We start from the raw sequence: 20,151 nt of genomic DNA, 5'->3' as shown, positions 1-20,151 counted from the left end.
CAATAAGGACTGCGCTTGCTTCTGGTAGAGTAAAGGGTTCTTTATTCAGCCAATGCGTTTCCTGAGCCTGCTGGCTCACTTCATCAGGGCAGATTACATTGGAAGACAGTGAAACATACTTATAGACAAAAAAGGCGCCAATACAGGGTCAAACAGAATCAGCAAAGGTCAAAAAAAAAAAAGCAAACAATGAAACTTTATTACAAGCATAAAAAACACAACAATAAGAGTATATATAGAAAAGAAAAAATAAAAATATGTAAAAGTACAAAAAATTAAAATATAAAACAGAGTGCTATGGATCACGGGGTTAAAACATGGCTATAGTTAAAAAAAGGTGAGTCCTCAAGGGGTATTAGAACCTGGCTCATGAAGTGCAAACTATAAAGTGCAAATGTAAGGTATTAGTCCACTAGACCATTAAGCTTGACTGTGGTGGTGTGAAGAATAAATCTTTTCCCCCCTCTTCTATCAAATAAAAGCATCATTGATCATATTGAGGCCATAGGGACCAATTGTCTTTAATTTATAAATCCAATAGACCTCTTTTCTATTCAGTGCTTGGGTTCTATTGGAAACGTGTTCAGGGATGTGTTCTATAGGAAAAATGATTGATTTATTTCACCAAAGAGATTTTTCTAAAGCTATCATTTTTCCTATAGAACACATCCCTGAACACGTTTCCAATAGAACCCAAGCACTGAATAGAAAAGAGGTCTATTGGATTTATAAATTAAAGACAATTGGTCCCTATGGCCTCAATATGATCAATGATGCTTTTATTTGATAGAAGAGGGGGAAAAGATTTATTCTTCACACCACCACAGTCAAGCTTAATGGTCTAGTGGACTAATACCTTCCATTTGCATTTTATGAGCCAGGTTCTAATACCCCTTGAGGACTCACCTTTTTTAACTATAGCCATGTTTTAACCCCGTGATCCATAGCACTCTGTTTTATATTTTAATTTTTTGTACTTTTACATATTTTTATTTTTTCTTTTCTATATATACTCTTATTGTTGTGTTTTTTATGCTTGTAATAAAGTTTCATTGTTTGTTTTTTTGTTTTTTTTTTGACCTTTGCTGATTCTGTTTGACCCTGTATTGGCGCCTTTTTTGTCTATAAGTATGTTTCACTGTCTTCCAATGTAATCTGCCCTGATGAAGTGAGCCAGCAGGCTCAGGAAACGCGTTGGCTGAATAAACAACCCTTTACTCTGGCAGAAATGACGTGGAAGTGCAATAAGGACTGCGCTTGCTTCTGGTACTCATGGTATTGTGACGCTAGTCCCTTCTCACGGCCAAGCTGTGAGTCGGAGTGGTCAAGGAGTCCAAGGTCAGAAGCCAGGAGGGTACGTCATAAACAGAAGGAAGAGACAAAAGCATAGTCAGGTAAAGTTTCGAGGTCAGAGCATCGGGAGGTTAACAGATCAGAACTGAAGGGTTCAACAGGCGGATGGTCAGAACAAAGTCAGGCAACAGATCAAGCAAACAACACAAGGCACGGAACGCAAACCTCACAAGATGAATGTACATCTGGCAGTGGTGTGGAAGAAGCTGCTCAGTTAAGTAGGCATTGCAATTACCCGGGATAGTGAACACCTGAGACAGCCGACACCTCCCAGTCACAGATTGGCTAGTCGAGCTGTCAATCAACACACTGACAGCTTAGCCAGCCCCTGTACCAGATTGGATGGTCATGCTGTCCATCAAAGTTCTGACAGCTCGGCCATCCAATCCGGTACAGGGGCATGCTGAAGCTGTCAGTAACTGCATCCCAGACACCCTGAGGGGTGGAACTGTGACAGGTATTCAGCAGAGGAGGTATACGCCTTCCTTGCATCTAACAATGATAGTTATGGAGAGGATGCCACCTTCCTTTTTATTTTTTTTCATCCTCTTCCTCAAATGTTGAGACACTACGCAGACGCCCCAGGACAAAAAAAATGAACCAGTGCCCACCGTTGCTGACCCCATATTGGCATCAGCCCCCAAAGATTTAGTCACCGATTCCTGATTTTGTGGCGCAATCAGGAATCAAATTTGACATACTTTTTCAAAGTCTTTTTCTCTGAGGATTTTGTAAACTTCATGGCAGCTGAGACAAATTTGTGCATGCAGCAATTTTTGGCCCATAAATACCCTTCATCATTTTCTAACTGGACTCCTGTAAACTCAGTAGAAATGATGATGTTTTGGGGACTTGTCCTTCACATGGGGTTAGTGAAGAAGCTAGAACGTTGGCAATATTGGGGTGTTGATGTTTTATACAACACTCCAGTGTTCCGCATGGCTATAACCCGTAAACTATTTGAAGCCATCCACACCTTTTTTCATTACAATAAACTGTGATCCTTCCCTTCGGAGTCCTGCCATGCTCCCAAACAGTAGTTTTCCCCCACATATGGGGTATCGGCGTGCTCAGGAGAAATTGTATAACAAATTTTGTTCATTTTTTTCTTTCACATTGCTTCAGTTCCTGTGAAGGGATAATAAACTTCTTTGAATGTGGTTTTGAGCACCTTGTGGGGTGCAGTTTTTAGAATGGTGTCACTTTTGGGTATTTTCTGTCATGTAGACCCGTCAAAGTCACTGCAAATGTGATTTGGTCCCCGCCTCCCAAAAAAATTTTTTTATAAATGTTGAAAAAGAAAATCTTGCCACTGGGAGTTTTGCCCATTCCTCAAGTCAAAATTGCTCCAGCTCCTTCAAGTTTGATAGATTCCTCTGGTGAATGGCAATCTTCAAGTCTGACCACAGAGTCTTAATTGGATTAAGGGCTGGGCTTTGACTAGGCCACTCCAAAACATTTACATGTTTACCCTTAATCCACTCAAGTGTTGCTATAGTGGAATGCTGTGTCATTGCCTTGTTGGAGGGTGATCCTCTGTCCCAGTCTCAAATCCCTGCTCAACTGAAACCAGATTTGCTCAAGCATATCTCTGTGTTTTGAGCCATCCAACTTTCCCTCGGCTGACAATTTTTGCTGTCTCTGCTGCCGAAAAATGTTCCCACAGCATGATGCTGCCACCACCATATTTCACTGTGGGGATGGTGTTCTTGGGGTGAAGAGCTGTGTTGGTTTGGTGCCAGACATACCGTTTAACTTGGTGGCCAAAAGTTCAATTTTAGTCTCCTCTGATGACAGCACCTTCCTCCACACATCTGAGGAGTCTCCCACGTGTCTTTCGCAAACTCAAAACGAACCTTACAATTTTTGTGTGTAAGTAAAGGTGTTTTTTTTTCTGCCCCTCTTCTATAAAGGCTACCTCTATGGTGTGTACAGCTTATTATTGTCATTTGGATAGATACTCCAGTCTTTGCTTGGGAACACTACAGCTCCTTCAGGGTTACCCTTGGTCTCTGTGCTGTCTCTCTAATTAATGGTTTTTGTCCAGGCTGAGTGTTTTGTGGGCGTCCCTCTCTTGGTAGGTTTGTTGTGGTTCATGTTCTTTCTATTTGATGATGATGGATTTGGCGCTCCGGTGGATCATCATTGGGATATTATTTTTATAACCCAACCATAAGGCTACTTTCACACATCAGTTTTTCGCCGTCAAGCGCGATCCGACATCGCGCCGGAGCACCAGATCCGGCAAATGTTATGTAAAACTGGATGTGACGGATCCGGTTTTCTGCCGGATCCGTTTTGGTCATCAGACCAAAAACCGGATCGGTTTCATCCGTTTTTCCATCCGTTTTCCGACAGATTACACCGGATCCGGTTTTTAAAAACGCCCCTTGGGGGCTTCGAAACGGGATTGGCTGCTGAAATCTATATATACCATGTTCCTACAGCCCATCTTTGACAGGTTGTAGAGGAGAAACTGCAGGTTGGACAGAACACCAAGTGACTGGCGAAGATGGATGTTGTGATTGCAAATATTTTGAAGAATGTGGTGGATTTTACAGCGGAGGCGAACCGTTTGAGGGTGATTGTTCTGGAGAAGGAGAGAGCGAGACAGCAGCACATCAGGCATCAGCGACGCCGTTTGTGGATCCACCCCATCACAGCCAAGAGAATGATGTGTGGGGTCTATTCTACACTCTGCATGGACCTTAGACGAAACCCGGAGAAATTTTTTGCATATGTTCGCATGGAAATGGAGAATTTTGATTACTTGGTGGAGCGCATTGCACACCTCATAAGAAAAGCGGACACCTATTGCCGCTTCTCCGTTTCACCCGCAGTGCGTCTGATGGTGACTTTAAGGTAAGCCACATTTATTGGATATGCTCGCATCTGAGCACACTTTCACTGCAATCTTGTTGGTGGTAGTTTGTATCTCCAAGTGTTATATTTGGGTTTTGGTATGTAATGCTGTGATTTTTAACTTTTTTTTTTTTCAATTACCCACAGATTTCTTGCAACTGGAGAATCCCTTTCGTCACTGCATTTCCAGTACAGACTTGGGATTTCCACCATATCTGGAATCGTCAATTACACATGCCGTGCACTGTGGGACTCCTTTGTTGTGGGCTCTGGTAAAAACTCTTCAACTGAGAGGTGGATTGAAATTGCTGAAAAGTTTCTACAGATATGTCAGTTCCCAAACTGCTTAGGCGCTGTGGATGGGAAACATATCCGCATTGTAAAGCCAGCAGGATTGGGATCGGAATATTTCAATTACCAGAAATATTTTTCATTGTCCTCATGGCCATCGCTGACGTGGAATACAAATTTATTGCTGTTGATATTGGAGCCTATGGCCGCTCCAATGACTCTCAAGTTTTCAAACTGTCTGCCATGGGGCGTAAACTGTATGGAATCACCTTCCAGTTCCCATCCCCTAGACCGCTGCCGCAAACATCTGGTCCACCTATGCCTTTTGTCTGTATAGGGGATGAAGCATTCAAGCTGTCAGAACACCTTTTAAAACCGTACTGTAGCAGAGGATTGACAAGAACAAAACACATTTTTAATTACCGCCTAACAAGAGCAAGAAGAACGGTGGAATGCTCCTTTGGTATTTTGACAGCCAAATGGCGGGTCCTATTGACTGCGATCAACCTCAAGACAGAAACTGTGGACGAGGTGATCAAAGCTTGCGTGGTACTCCACAATTTTGTTATGTGCAAGGAACCCATTTCCATTGAGGACACGTCTGAAGAAACAACCTTGCGAGATTACCAGAACCTTACCAATAGAAGTTCTGTGACGGTGTCACGAATGATGGACAATTTTGCACAATACTTTATTCTGCCTTGAGGTGACATAGACTGGCAGGATGACAGAATTTGATAAATTTCTGCACTTAACCCAAGTTGTGTACCTTTTGTACCAACAGTATATACCTTTTCCAAACAAAGTTGGCTATCTTGTCGTCTATCTTGTCGTGGTTTAACTATTTTTACCTTTTGACCACAGTTGTGTACCTGGTTGTGTTTTAGGCAAAGTCTTTCACCTTTTAACAAAAGTTGTGTATCTTGTTGGGGATTTCACAACTTTTGTTAAAAGGTGAAATACTTTGTCTAAAACACAACCAGGAACACAACTGTGGCCAAAAGGTAAAATTTATTTACCTTTTACCCACAGTTATGTACCAGGTTTTGTATACCTTTTTACCTTTTGTCTACCCTGTACTTAACCTTTTTTTATACCATAGTTCGCCGCAGAAATAAAAGACAGACAACCAGTGTAAACCAATAATTTAACAGTTTATTAAAAACAAAAATTTTTCAATAAAAGTTAATTGCCCAAAAAACTTTTCTTTTTTACTTGCATACCCACATTTATAAATTAGTGGAGTGGAAATACTGCTGGATGGGCTGCGGGACACTTCGACACTGGGAGTGTGGAGAGAGGACTGGGATCGTGGTGGGGAAGGAACAGTTAGAGGTGAAGGGGTGGAAAAAGCAAGAGAATGGGTGGACATGTTGGTGGCAGAACAGGTGGTGGGTGGTGGAGAGGAGGGTTGGGCAGGGACTGGAGTAGCAGATGATGTGGTTGAGAAGTGGTACGGGGAAGGAGTGTGGTACGGGGCAGGTTGCTGGAAGTGGGGAGGTTGCTGGTACTGGGGAGGTTGCTGGTACTGGGGAGGTTGCTGGTACTGGGGAGGTGGCTGGTATGGAATAGGAGGGGGAGGAGGGGCAGTGGCTGGAGGGGGTGCAGGTGGAGGAACTACTGTGGTGGGAGGTGTAGGTTGGGAGGTAACCAGCTGTAGAGCACCGTGGCACGAATGCATTACATGCATCTGCTGGGTAGGAGATAGCGTTACCATGCGCTCCACAACAGACCTGAAAAAGGTGTGGTTTGGAGAGGATCTTGCTTCTGAATGCATTGTTTGCAGAAGTGTCTTCAACTCCAGAATGCTGGAGTTGATCGGCTGAAAGCCTGCGGAGATTTGCTCTGACAAGATTTTGAGACAGTTCTGGAAAGATGCATTCAGAAGCAAGAACTCTGGGGCATAGCTCTTTTCCTGACCCCTCTGCCGCTACCGCCCAGTACCCGCAGGTGTACTAGAGGTGGCAGGGGCAGAAGGGTGGGGTAAAGGGAAAGCGATCTCCTCACCAGTAGCTTCATGTAATGTAGGCGGCCACGATGCTCCTGCGCTGGTGGATGGGACAGATGGGTCGAATGTGAGGGAAGGTTGGGAAGGTGCAGATGTGCCGGGGTGCTCGAAGTGTCCCTTGGTGACGGTCTCCTCAGGGATCGCTGCAGAAGGGTCCAACCGTGCTGGTCACCGTGCTGTGGAACAAAGAGAAAAAAATACAATTAATATATTGACATACCATTGGCCCTGGCTGAAAAAAAATTTAGACATGTAAACTTTTTTTTATACATGGGATGTTTCATATTTACCTTCTGGTGACCATTGTATCCCGGAGGAACGACAGGGCTCGGACGTACTTGTACTTGCTCCTGCGTCCTCCAGATCCACTCGGGGCCCGCATCTCTTTATTGAACTCCTTCTTGAAACGATCCCTCACAGACTGCCATCGCTTCACAATTCTCTCCCCTGAAACGAGAAAGCACAAAGTGGTTAGTATACAACATCAGTGTTTCACAAACTCCAGTCCTCGTGGTTCCCAACGGGTCATGTTTTCAGGATTTCCATAGTGTTGCTCAAAAGGAAATCCTGAAAACATGACCCGTGGGTACCACGAGGACTGGAGTTCAGGAAACACTGCTTGACATCAAGCAACGGGAACTGTATATACTTATGCTCTTTTATCTGGGCCCGAGCTTCAAGGTCCTCCCAGCGGTCCACAAACAGATTTCCTCCCAGAGCCGTCGGGTCACAATTAGATCAGCATGCCGGCAGTCAGCTATATTCCAAAGCGGCTCCCTTTCTCTAACAAGATCGATGAGGTGGTTGACGGTGAGAATGGAGGGATTGATGTCAGAGTCGGGAGCACGCTGTGAAGGCTGTTAAAGAAAAAGAGAAAATTAACATAATTAGCCTCCACACTTAAAGAAATTAAATAAAAAGTGCAAAAAAATCAAACGAAAATTACTATACTTACACGCTGGTGACCGCCCCATTGCTGTCACCGACGACCCTGGGAGGCACTGCGAGGACCTCTTGGCCAAGCACCAGATTGGGAAGACTAGAAAAGAAAAGCAAAAAAATTATGTGATTGGATATAGGCATATGTGTTTGCTGTGTGATATCTGCGCTACATTGTTTTCTATGTGTTGTGTGTAGTGTGAAGTAGTGTTTCTGCGTTTGATGCAGGAAACTTACCAATTGCGAGCCCACTCCAGGTACCTGTCCACCCCTTCCTTCTTCTTCTGGGAGCTCCTCTTCAGCTTGTGATTCCTGTTTTGAAATAAAAGCCAATGAATAGACATATAATCCAGAGATGATGGATTTTGGAAATAAAAACTTACCGTCAAACGCTGATGATGTGAGGGAGGGCTCCCAGAAGAAGATGTGGTGTCCTACTGCTGGCCAGTCTCCACTCCTGCTGTTGCTGCTGGTGCTGCTGGTGCTGCTGGTGTTGCTGCATCTATAGGGCGTCTTCTGCTGGTGAATAAAGAGAAACAAAGGGCCACTGAATATATTGATATCCATGGCCCTAGTTTTGAGGAATGGGGGATTTGATAATTACCGTCTGTCGTCTGCTGCTCGATTCCCCTCTGCCTGTTCATCAAGGTCCCTTGACTCCTTTTGGGGTGGTGCTGGTGGTGCGGTACTCTCCTGCCTTCTCCTGCAGCTGGCTCCTCTCTTGGCTGGCATATTGGCTGTGGCTGAGGGTCCCACTGTCATGGTTTTATATATGTTTGCTGTGGGTAGGGCTACTGAGCATGCTCAGACCAAAAAAAACGGATCCGGCCACTGGATACGGGTTTTGCCGGATCCGGCACATTGCGGCGCTCATAGACTTTCATTGTGTGAAAAAGCCGGAAGCGCCGGGTCCGGGGGGTCCGGCTTTTTCGCCGATGACAAAAACGTTATAGTTGCTGTTTTTTCCAGACGCCGGATTGCGACACATTGCCAGATCCGGCCAAAACCGGACGAAATGCATGACCATCCAGCGCGATCCGGCGCTAATGCACGTCAATGGGGAAAAACCGGATCCGACATTGCATTTCGCCAGATCCGGTTTTCGTAAAAATAGCCGGATCGCGCCTGACGGCGAAAAACTGATGTTTGGAGAAGTACAAGTTAGGCCTCTTTCACACAAGTCAGGGGCAAGGTTGTTGAGATCTCCTTGGCCTTCATGGTGTTGTTTGGTCAGTGGGTGCCTCTTTCTTGATGGTGTTGCAGCCTCTGTGGCCTTTCAGAAAAAGTGTGTATATACTGACAGACAATGTGACAGTTAGATTGCACACAGGAGGACTTCCTTTCACTAAGCATGTGACTTATGAAGGTAATTGAAACGCCTAAAATTTTCTGGTGCAAGCAAAGCAAAAGGGGTGCATACATATGTACATACCAATTTTTAGTTTTTTGATCCCATAAATGTAATTTATGTCTATATTTTTCCTCACTTCACCAACTTAGACTATTTAATGCTAATTGGTCACACACAAATCAAATCACACAAATATTTAAACACAGGTTGTAATGTAACAAAATGGATAAAAATCCAAGGGGGTGAATGCTTTCGCTAGCCATTGTAACCAGGGCTGTGGAGTCGGTAAGCCAAACCTGCGACTCTGACTCCTCAATTTCCCTTCCACCGACTGACTCCACGACTCCGACTCCAAGACTCCGACTCCGACTCCAACATATTTTGCTTATATTTAAGTGAAAAATGTATTGTAGTACAATGTGAAAATCAGACATTTAATCATTTTTATGATACAATAATCAAGACATTTAGATAGAGCATAATATTTATTGGAATGCAATTTTAGAACACAAAAAAATAATAAATTGTAAATATGTAATACACTATGTAATATCGATTACATATATATATATATATATATATACAGTATATATATATATATATATATATATAACACTATGTAATAAACTATGTAAGTGGCAAAAAACAATTTTCAACAAAAACATACTAAATAACATTTATACAGTCTATGAATTTGTTCTAAGAAATAGAATTGCCTCCATCAGATCCTCCTTCATAGATGACCTAAAATCTGACCTAATAATTTTAAGGCCAGAGAACAACCTTTCTACACTAACTTGGGTTGGAGGCAAAGCCGTAACCACATGGGAAACATCTCTAACAATTTCCGGATATAAAGGAATTGCCTCATGCACAGTCAGTTTTGATGAACGGTTGAATTTTTCTTTTTCTTTGAGAGCAAGTGAAACATTTTGCTGAAATATGGTCAATCTGCTTGCTATAGGAGATAGAATGAAAGCTTTTTCCTTGCAGCAACGCTTTGCCTGCTCCATGTCATCCAAATACTTGTGAAAGTCAAACTCCTCATCTGATGAGGATGAAGATATGGCAGCAGTAGCACTGTCAGGACCCGAGTCCTCTTGCGCCTGGCAGTCCTCCTGTAGGCCACTCATCCTAACTGCTACCTCAGTCAGAGCTTCTTTTCCTTAAGTAAACTGTTGATCATCAAGCAGTATACGATGACTTGGGTCCACATAAACAGCTGCCAGAAAAGTTTTATTTTCCAATAGCTGTGTCTCTCTCCATTTCATTGAAGCAGAAATGCCATCTGCGATTAAATCTCCTCTTTGGGACAGGCAAAATAGCAAGTTCTTCCACTGCCTTATGAATATGCCAGGAGTTAAATCCTCAGCTTGTAATTGTTTAGTCACGGTAAATAGGTGATTAAGCAATTCCTTCAATTCAGCTACCTGTGTCCATTGACCTTCATTTAGGTTACCTGAGAGTTCGCCATATCTATAAGAAATGGTTTTAGCCAGGATCAAAACTAGGGGGGGGCAGAACCTCATACTGTTCCGCAGAATCTCATACTGCACACCTCAACTGCTGCAGAACCTTAGACTGCATTCACCACATCTTAAGGTGCAGGCTTTATTTTCAAGTGTAGGGGTGTGCAGTATATTTATTCCAACTATCAATTGATGTTAATGTGTTACTGAAGACGAGCAAGGCCTGTCCTGGGCGTCCTTTTGGGCAGCTATGAGGTATACCTTACTAGTGCTTAAAAAAAAAGGAGTGTTAGTCTGTGTGCTACCCGGCTTTCATTCTTTTTGGTACAGATAAGACATGGATAGACAGATATGGATAAATGGATAGATAGAGCAGATTTTAAATCTGCTTTTGCTATTATCTATGAGCTCAAAAACCTTTCAGGTGATTCGGTTTTTAAAAAAGCTGATCTGGTTTTGCAGCTGAAAAACGTATCCTCAAAAAAGCAGCAAAAACGTTGTGTGAATGTAGCCTTAGATCAGGAATATGAAATGTCCTATAAATGACTGTTCTAACTTTAACAAATTCCTATGAAAAAATATTCAGCACATTCTGCATTTAACTACTGTACCCAATTTATTATATATTTTAGGAGATGGAGTCAGACCATTTTATACCGACTCCGACTCCACCAAAATGAGCTCCGACTCTGACTCCACGACTCCGACTCCACAGCCCTGATTGTAACGCTGTGATTTAAGGGCATAAAAATTAAAAGTTTGAAAATTAAAAAATTTTCGCCAAATTTCCAATTTTTTTCACAAATAATCGTAAGTCATATCAAAGAAATGTTACTATCATCTCAGTGGGATCCATTGAAGCGTTCCAGAGTTATGACCTCAGAAAGTTACATTAGTTAGAGTTGTAAAATTTTGGCCTGGTCATGAAGTTGAAAACAGGCTCGGAGGTGAAGGGGTTAATAAGAAGACGTCCATCATTACTGTGCTTTTTTAAATGGTGCTAGTCAGGTGGTCACAATCGTGCAACCTGTACCTTGATTCTGGCACACAAAGTGGGGACAAAAGTCTCTCTCATTGAAAGTTTGTCCAACTTTTCAGCATAAGTGATGACACTTTCTGCCAACCACTATAAGTAAGGTACTTTATTGCTGCAGACAGTGCCTACAGGTGCATAATACATACCCATAGGCACTCTGTGCGTAGTCATACAGGAAGGGTACCCTTTTCTCCAGGAATATGAGATCTTAGTGTTATCACAGTGCTAGTCACATCACAAACTGATTGGGTTAACTGTTCCTCGAGAACATTTTACTTTTGCTTTCTTTTACTTAGATAAGTACAAGGAAAGCCATGTAGCCTCCTCTCAGCACACACTAAAAAGGGAAAAACACTGAAACTAATATACTGTAAAGCTCAAGTGTGTGTATGTATGTATATGTGTGTATGTCCGGGATTGGCATCCGCACCGTCGCAGCTACAGCCACAAAATTTGGCACAGTCACACGTCTGGACCCCGAGAGTGTCCTAGGCTATGTTGTGAGGTGAAATTTTAACCCCGCACGTTCCAATTCACCAAACAATTTTGCCCCTATCTACATAATGGGGAAAAAGTGTGTGTGTGTGTATCAAGCCCCGCCCCTCATTATGACGTCATAATGGTTGACTATGGAATGGAGGATGTGTGATGGATATATTGGCACTCGACTATGGGATGGCGAATATGTATGATGGGTATATGGGCATGGGACTATGGGATGGAGGATGTGTGACGGGTATATGGGCATGGGACTATGGGATGGAGGATGTATGATGGGTATATGGGCATGGGACTATGGGACGGAGGATGTGTGATGGGTATATGGGCACGGGCCTATGGGATCGTGGATATGTTTGATGGGTATATGGGCACGGGACTATGGGATGGAGGATAATTATAATTTGCTATAACTAACCACAGTTAGTTACTATGCCCGGGCAGCGCCGGGCTCTTCAGCTAGTAGCTTTATTTTGTCTTTATATAAAGATTAACTCATGTTAATCAGTACAAGGGTTAAAGGGGATATGTCATCAGAAATTAGTTTATTAGTTTAAATCTTGTTTTATGTTAAACATATGCTTAAAAATATTTTTCCCCATATAATTAGTAAAAACCTGCTGACAGATTCCCTTTAATATGTAATTTGAGAGGTCGTGATCCCCACCCTGTTTATTGTTTTTTAGTCTATCTCATTTGTATGTATACTTAAAGGGAACCTGTCAGCATGATTGCGCTCAGAAACCTACACACAGGCCTCATACCCATTGGCGATTTAAAAATGGTCCGATTTCTGGACTGGAAAAAAGGGTGGAGTGTTATGCCAGTGTCATGCGATTTCGATGCGATTTTTTATTTTTCCATCCGTTTTCCATCCGTTTTTTTTCCCAGCAACTCTTTTTCTACAGTCATTTACAGGACCATTTACAGTGTTCTATACCACAGAATGGTGATGTATCCGTTTAAAATGGATGGAAAACGGATGGTCCGTTTTTGGCCCTTTTTTTAATTGCACCCATTGACTTCTATTGACATGCTGCGATTTTTTTCTCAGACCGATTTTGGCTGAGAAAAAAATGGCAAGTGCGATGTCACCCATTCACTAACATTGGTCAGAGTGCAATCCAATTTAAAATCGGATTGCACTCATCCGATTTTATCGCCAGTGAGTATGAGGCCACAGTGTCAGGTCGCGTCGCTATACTGATTACAATGATACCTGGGCTGATGAAATCCGCCTTGTGGTTGTTATTTAATCTTTTTTTTCAGTTTTGTGTTAATGATATGCTCGTGCTCCGGGGCGGCCTGTGGCGCCGACCTGACACTGTAGGTTACAGTGCACAATCCTGCTGACAGGTTCCCATTAATAAAATTTACTGTTTTTATCTTAGCTACAGTCTCTTCTAATTGCCTGCAGCACTATTTTCAGCTGCTAGTAATAGGGTTTCTGCCTCTACATCTTGATACTCCCATATTACATAATTTATACATACACTGATTCCACTTTTAGGGCTGCTTGTTGTAGTTTCAATAAAATCAGTGTTTTATCAGGAGGATATTCTCACTAAAGGACTAATACTCACATGCCATGTATTCTTCCTACTCTGCGTATCTACGCCCCCACCATGGATTAGCAGCAGTGTACACAGAAATCAGTCCAGGAGATGGGATTATACAGAGCTCCCGCATTCATGGAACTGGTATATTTACCTTCTTCTCTGCTGCAATTTTAACAAAATGTCAGCAAGCAGTCCAGAAAGTGACACATCACTGGAATCTGGGTCTCCAACCCTACATTGTGCTGCTCTCAGATTATATAAAAACTGGTGTCAGATTTGCTTTAAAGGGAACCTGTCACCTGTTTTGGCCGCTATAAGATGCGGCCACTGCCTTTCAGGGTTTATCTACAGCATTCTATAATGCTATAGCTAAGCCCCCGATACGACCTGCAAGAGAAGAAAAATAAGTTTTATTATACTTACCCGGGGGCGGTCCGATGGGTGTTGCAGATAAGGGTCTGGCGCCTCCCTTCTTCTTGTGATGCTGCCCTCCTGTTCCTTCATCGCTCGCCAGCATCGTGCTTCTGCGCAGGCGTACTGCTCTAACCTGTTGAGGGCAGAGTAAAGTACTGCAGTGCACAGGCGCTGGGCCTCTCTGACCTTTCCCGTCTCCTGTGCACTGCAGTACTTTACTCTGCCCTCAAAGAAGTGAGCCTGTGCAGGAGCGGGATGGCGGGGAGCGACACTGCAAGCAGGAGGACGGCATCGCAAGAAGATGAGAGGCTTGTCACGTTCGTGGTTTGTGGAACCACTGTGATACTACGGACTGTGGAGAGCGTGGAGGGCGTGACTAAGCGATCACCTGACTATTCACTAGAGCCTTTGATGGTGAGGTTAGATTTGGCTCCCAATTAACGCCAGGTTACCATTCCAGAGCAGATCAACGGTCACGCAGCAGCGGGACCCAAAGAACAGACTGGATGGAGCAGCAGGCGGAGCTTGTATCAGAGTGTAGCAGACAGAGTTTATGTCAGAGTGCAGCTAGCAGGATTTGCTTCTGAGTGCAGCAGGCAGAATTGGCTTCCGAGTGCAGCAAGCGAGATTTGCTTCAGAATGGCGAGGAAGCGATATATCAATAATGCCTCAAACAAGGCTCCGTACTCGGACCCACCCCCCCGGGTGAGTATAAGGCCACGTGCACACGCTGCGGAATGGGGTGTGGATTTGGCCACGCAGATTTTGTAAAATCCGCAGGTAAATCTGCAGGTCAAAAGACCTGCGGATTGCTCTGCGGTTTTGCCCTGCAGTTTTTCATCTCCACAATGGAGCAGATGGCAAACCGCTGCGGTTTCCGCAGAAAGAATTGGCATGTCAATTCTTTCTGCGGTTTCAAAACCGCAGAAAAACCGCGCGGAAAAATCCGCACCGTCAACACTGCGGTTTTTTACTCCCATAGGGAATAATGGTACTGTACACCGCAGCAAAAACTGCTGCGGACTCGCAGCGGCCAAATCCGCTGCGGAACCGCAGCAGAATCCGCAGCGTGTGCACATATACTCATAAAACGTATTTATTTATAGAATGCTGTAAATAAGCCCTGAAAGGCAGTGACCGCATCTTATAGCAGCCAAAAGAGTGAGAGGTTCCCTTTAACCCCTTAACCTCCCGGACCTTTTTTCGGTTTTGTGTTTTCGTTTTTTGCTCTCCTTCTTTACAGAGCCATAACTTTTTATTTTTCCGTCCATTAGGCCATGTGAGGGCTTATTTTTTGCGGGACGAGTTATACTTTTGAATAACACCATTGGTTTTACCATGTAGTGCACTCGAAAATGGGAAAAAAATTCCAAGTGCGGTGAAATTGCAATCCCACGCTATTTTTTTTGTTTTTTGTTTGCTAGGTTCACTAAATGCTAAAACTGCCCTGTCATTATGATTCTCCAGGTCATTACAAGTTCATAGACACCAAACATGTCTAGGTTCTCTTTTATCTAAGTGGTCAAAAAAAATTCCAAAGTTTGCTAAAAAAAAAAATTGCGTCACTTTCTGAGACCCGTAGCGTCTCCATTTTTCGTGATCTCAGGTCGGGTGAGGGCTTATTTTTTGCATGCCGAGTTTACGTTTTTAATGAAAACACTTGTGCAGATACGTTCTTTTGATCGCCCGTTATTGCATTTTAATGCAATGTCACGGTGACCAAAAAAAACGTATTTCTGGCGCCGTTTAACGATCAGGTTAATGCTTTTTTTTATTGATTGGGCGATTCTGAACGCGATGATACCAAATATGTGTAGGTTTGATTTTTTTAATTGTTTAATTTTGATTGTGGCAAAAGGGGGGTGATTTAAACTTTTATGTTTTGGTTTTTTTTAAATCTTTAAACACTTTTTTTTTTTTACTTTTGGCATGCTCAGATCGCCTATATGTAGCTATGAGCACCGTCCACCTGGTGGCGCTCATAGCAATCTGCCGGCAACAACCATAGAGGTCTTTATGAGACCTCTGGTTGTCAGGCAACGCGTCACTGACCCCCTGATCACGTGACGGGAGTCGGTGATGCGCTCATTTCCAGCTGGGCGCCGGAAGTACTAGTTAAATGCCTGCTGCCAGCTCTTGACAATGGGATTTAACTAGTTAATGGGCGCAGGCGTATCGCGATTCCGCCCACGCCTATTGCGGGCACATGGCAGCTGTTTATAACAGCTGACATGTTGCGGCTTTGAAGTGGACTCCCTACCGGAGACACCTCAAAGCAGGGGGTACTTACCACTGACGCAATAGTACGTCAGCGGTAAGTAAGAGGTTAAAGAAAACCCCTCAAAATCTTTCACTTTTTACTCTACTGGGCTGTTCAGTAGTCCTCTCAATATCATTACAGGGAAGATTAAAATGACAGGTAACCACTATATATAGATTGTGATGCTAGTCACAACCCACGGACAGGCCGTGAGTCAGCAAACTCAGACTTTCCGGAATCAATACCAAAAGAGCACATAGTAAACCAAGAGAAAATACAAAGTCATAAGTCAGGTCACATGCCAGGGTCAGAATGCCAGAGAAATAGTGGATAAGCAAAGGGGCAATAACAAACAGGTAGTCTAAACACAGTCCAAAGGTCAGCAGCAGAATTTCAGATGCAAAGTGGTAATAACAAACGGGTAGTCAGAACATGGTCCAAAGGTCAGCAGCAGACAATCAGATGCAAAGGGGTAGCATGGTGGCTCAGTGGTTAGCACTGCAGCCTTGCAGCACTGGTGTCCTGGGCTCAAATCCCACCAAGGACAACTTCTGCAAGGAGTTTGTATGTTCTCCCCGTGTTTGCGTGGGTTTCCTCCTGGTACTCTGGTTTTCAAAGACATACTGATAGGGAATCTGGATTGTGAGCCCCAATGGGAACAGGGCTGATAATGTCTGTAAAAAATGAGGATGAATGAACTCATGGAGATCAACATCCAACACTGCGGAGACACCATCACGTGTTTCTCAACGCAGTGATTCTAGAGCACTGCCCCCATCCCTTATGGGAAATATGCAAAATATGCAAAACAGAAGCCGCGGAGACACCATCACATGTTTCTCAACGCAAGCAATGACCAGCCAGGACTTACCACGGGAAGGGCAGTCTCCAAAGAAGGAAACCACCTATGCCAAAACATGGTATCCATCCACAGACAGCTGTTTCGGGGTATTGCTCCTCATCAGTGTGGAGTAGGAAACTGGCTGGTAGGAGCAATGCCTAGTAAAAGACTGTGATAATGTCTGTAAAGCGCTGTGGAATTAATAGTGCTATATAAATGAATAAAATAAATGGGTAATAAGAAATGGGTAGTCTGAACATGGCCCAAAGGTCAGCAGCATAATATCAGATGCAAAGGGCCAATAACAAATGGGTCGTCAGAACACGGTCCAAAAGTCGGTGAACACACACCAAAAGCAAGTTTAGAACAAACTTTTGACTGGCAGTGATCTGGGCCAGACAGCTCACCTAAATAGCAGGGCAATTACCAAGAACAGGGAGCACCTGTGGAAATCTCTGCACCTTACAGTCAGATAGATCAAGCGAGCTGTCAATCAATGCACCAACAGCTCAGCACGCCCCAGCATCGGATGACTGAACTGTCCATCAGATTCCCAGACACTGTGAGCAGAGGAATCGTGACCAAATGACACCAGGGTCCACTATTCACAATCGGTGATGGTTACAGTTTACCTCCTTCCCCTTCCTGCACAATGACCTCTGCATGCCTAGAAAACTGTCCCATAGAACACCAGGAAAATCTCCGGTCTATTTTTTTCCTGGTTTTAATTAGAAAAAAAATATAATGGGTGATACAGTTCCTGTAAGCAGATTTTTAGTTTAAAGCTTTAGAAGCAGCATGTCCCAGCGTTTCAGACCTGATTGCTTAATTTAAAAAAAAGCCTTTGTCCCCTCTCCTTTTTGCTTTGTAATCAAACCTTGGGCCAAATTTTGATAAGTGAGAGGATTATAAAGGGTTTCCAATATATACAGAAAACATTTGTGCAGATGACGTTATACTGCACCTTGGCTCTGAAAAATCACCCAAGTTGGATTTGATAGATTCTTTTGGTTTATTCTTGGGATTGATTCATTGTAATAAATCATTGCTGATGCTGTTATGAGGACCTTTAGGTAGAGAAGGCTCAACTGCTTTTAAAATCTAGCTATAAAACTTTCTAGAGAGATATCAGAATTTCAATCTCTGAATATATACTGTCCAAAGTTGAGAAAAATCAAAATATGGCCGTTTCTCTTGTGAACTGGTTGATAGAATTGCGCTACTGAAAATGGTTACAGTACTGCAGCTAATTATTAACAAATTGTCCAATATGGGGAGATGGGTTTTTCGTTGTATTGGGGCAGCCTGATCACGATGATGGCATGCAAAATGTCTGTGTTGTGCAACAGTTCGTGGTGTAACGAGTGTTTGAAAAGTGCTACATTTGTATCTGTGTGTTGAGTGGAATTGTCAGGGCGGTTATCAGGAGACCACATGGACGCAATGCTGGTTTGGCTGTCCAGAGCCACTGGCTACATACTGCTTTGGTACTGTTAAACAGCAGTTCAAAGGCTATTCCTATGGCCTCTTTCACACTTCAGTTTTTTGTGTCAGTTAAAATCCGACAAAAGGACGGATGGCGGATCCGTTTTAGTACTGATGACAACGGAAGCCACCCGTCCGTTTTTTTTTTACGGATCCGCCAAATGAAGAATGTTAACGGAATCGCAGCCTGGAAAAGGAGAGAGAGAATTTTTTTTTGTTTGTCCGGCACTCAGACAGAATTTCGGGTTAAATCAGTGTCTGGAGGATCCGCCGACCAAAAAAACGTTGCAAGCTCCGTTTGGAAATCTTTGAGGATGTTGACGGACAGCAACATTTTGGCGGATCCGCACAAAAACGGATGCAACGGACGGCAATCCGTCAAGATCCGCCAATAATGAAAGTCTATGGGGAAAAAACGGATCCGCAAAGAAAGATGGCGGATCCGTTTTTTTTCCAAATCGGCGGATCTTGACTGATTGTCAAAAACGGAAGTGTGAAAGAGGCCTATCCTGGGCATGCCATTCACAGCAATGGAGGCAGAGAGTCAAGCTCTCGTGGCGATCAGCATAGTCACACGACTGCGTTGTTGGTAGGCTATATTTACAGTCCTCTGACTGACAGAATAATAGCAGAACCCGTTGGAAGGGCAAACTATGTGATGCCCGGGCAATGGTATAACAGCACCACTAGCATAGTACCCAGCATCACAGTCGCATGACCCTGCTGAATGCCATGACCACTCTCCTCTCTCTGCCCTCAATGCCCATATTTACAGGAATCCAACATCTTTATGCTCCATATCAGTTTTACAATCTCACCGATGGCACTTGGGACTGCATTTTAGAGTGCCAAAGCAACATTCAGATATTCCATAGTTCTTATGGTTCATTTTTATTAATCCTTTTCTGACTTTAGAGTAGATTTTATTAGTCTTTTTCATATCTGCTCTACTTGAAGTTTACTTTCATATCTGCTCTACTTGTCAGAGAGATAGTCATGGCCAAAGGTGTTGGCACCCTTGAAATTGTTTCAGAAAATGAAGTACCGTATGTCTCAATAAATTATGGCAATTTTACATGTTTTATGTTGTACATAGGTTTATTTCCTTTATGTGTATTGGAACAACACAGAAAGGCAGAGGAAAAAAAGGGAAATTGGACATAATTTCAGACAGAACCCTCAAAATGGGCCAAAGAACATTGTTGGCACCCTCAACTTAATATTTGGTTACACACATTTTTGAATAAATAACTGCAATCCAGCGCTTTCTGTAACCATCAACAAGCTTCTTACACCTCAACTGTAATTTTGGACCACTCTTTTGCTGCTCCAGGTCTCTCATATTTGAAGGGGGCCTTCTCCCAACAGCAATTTTAAGATCTATCTACAGGTGTTCAATGGGATTTAGATCCAGACTCACTCCTGGCCACTTCAGAACTCTCCAGTGCTTTGTTTCTATCCTTTTCTGGGTGCTTCTTAAAGTATATTTGGGGTCATTATCCTGCTGGAACACCCATGACTTGGGTGCATACCCAGCTCTCTGACACTGAGCACTACATTGGTAACCAAAATCCTTTGGTAATCCTTCATATTTCATTATGTCTTGCAAAGAGTTTTGGCACCCAGTGTGAGAGGCAGCGAAACAACCCCAAAACATCTTTAAACCTCCACCATATTTGACTGTAGGTACTGTGTTCTTCTTTGTATGCCTCATTCTGTTTTCTGTAAACAGTAGAATTATGTGCTTTACCAAAAAGCCCTATCTTGGTCTCATCTGTTCACTAG

At 43.3% G+C, this 20,151-nt stretch overlaps 1 protein-coding gene across 1 annotated transcript in view; it reads left to right on the top strand.

The window, feature by feature from the left end:
* The window catches only part of HCN2 (hyperpolarization activated cyclic nucleotide gated potassium and sodium channel 2), a 223,488-nt gene that overhangs the window by 90,980 nt on the left and 112,357 nt on the right, over positions 1–20,151 (top strand). The gene's annotated exons all lie outside the window — the stretch shown is intronic.

This window comes from Dendrobates tinctorius, unplaced genomic scaffold, assembly GCF_039654945.1.
Source record: "Dendrobates tinctorius isolate UK_male_01 unplaced genomic scaffold, ASM3965494v1 ptg000092l, whole genome shotgun sequence".
In the NCBI taxonomy this organism is placed as follows: domain Eukaryota; kingdom Metazoa; phylum Chordata; class Amphibia; order Anura; family Dendrobatidae; genus Dendrobates; species Dendrobates tinctorius.
Note: the sequence above shows the minus strand (reverse complement) of the source record. Positions and strands in the feature narration are given on the sequence as shown.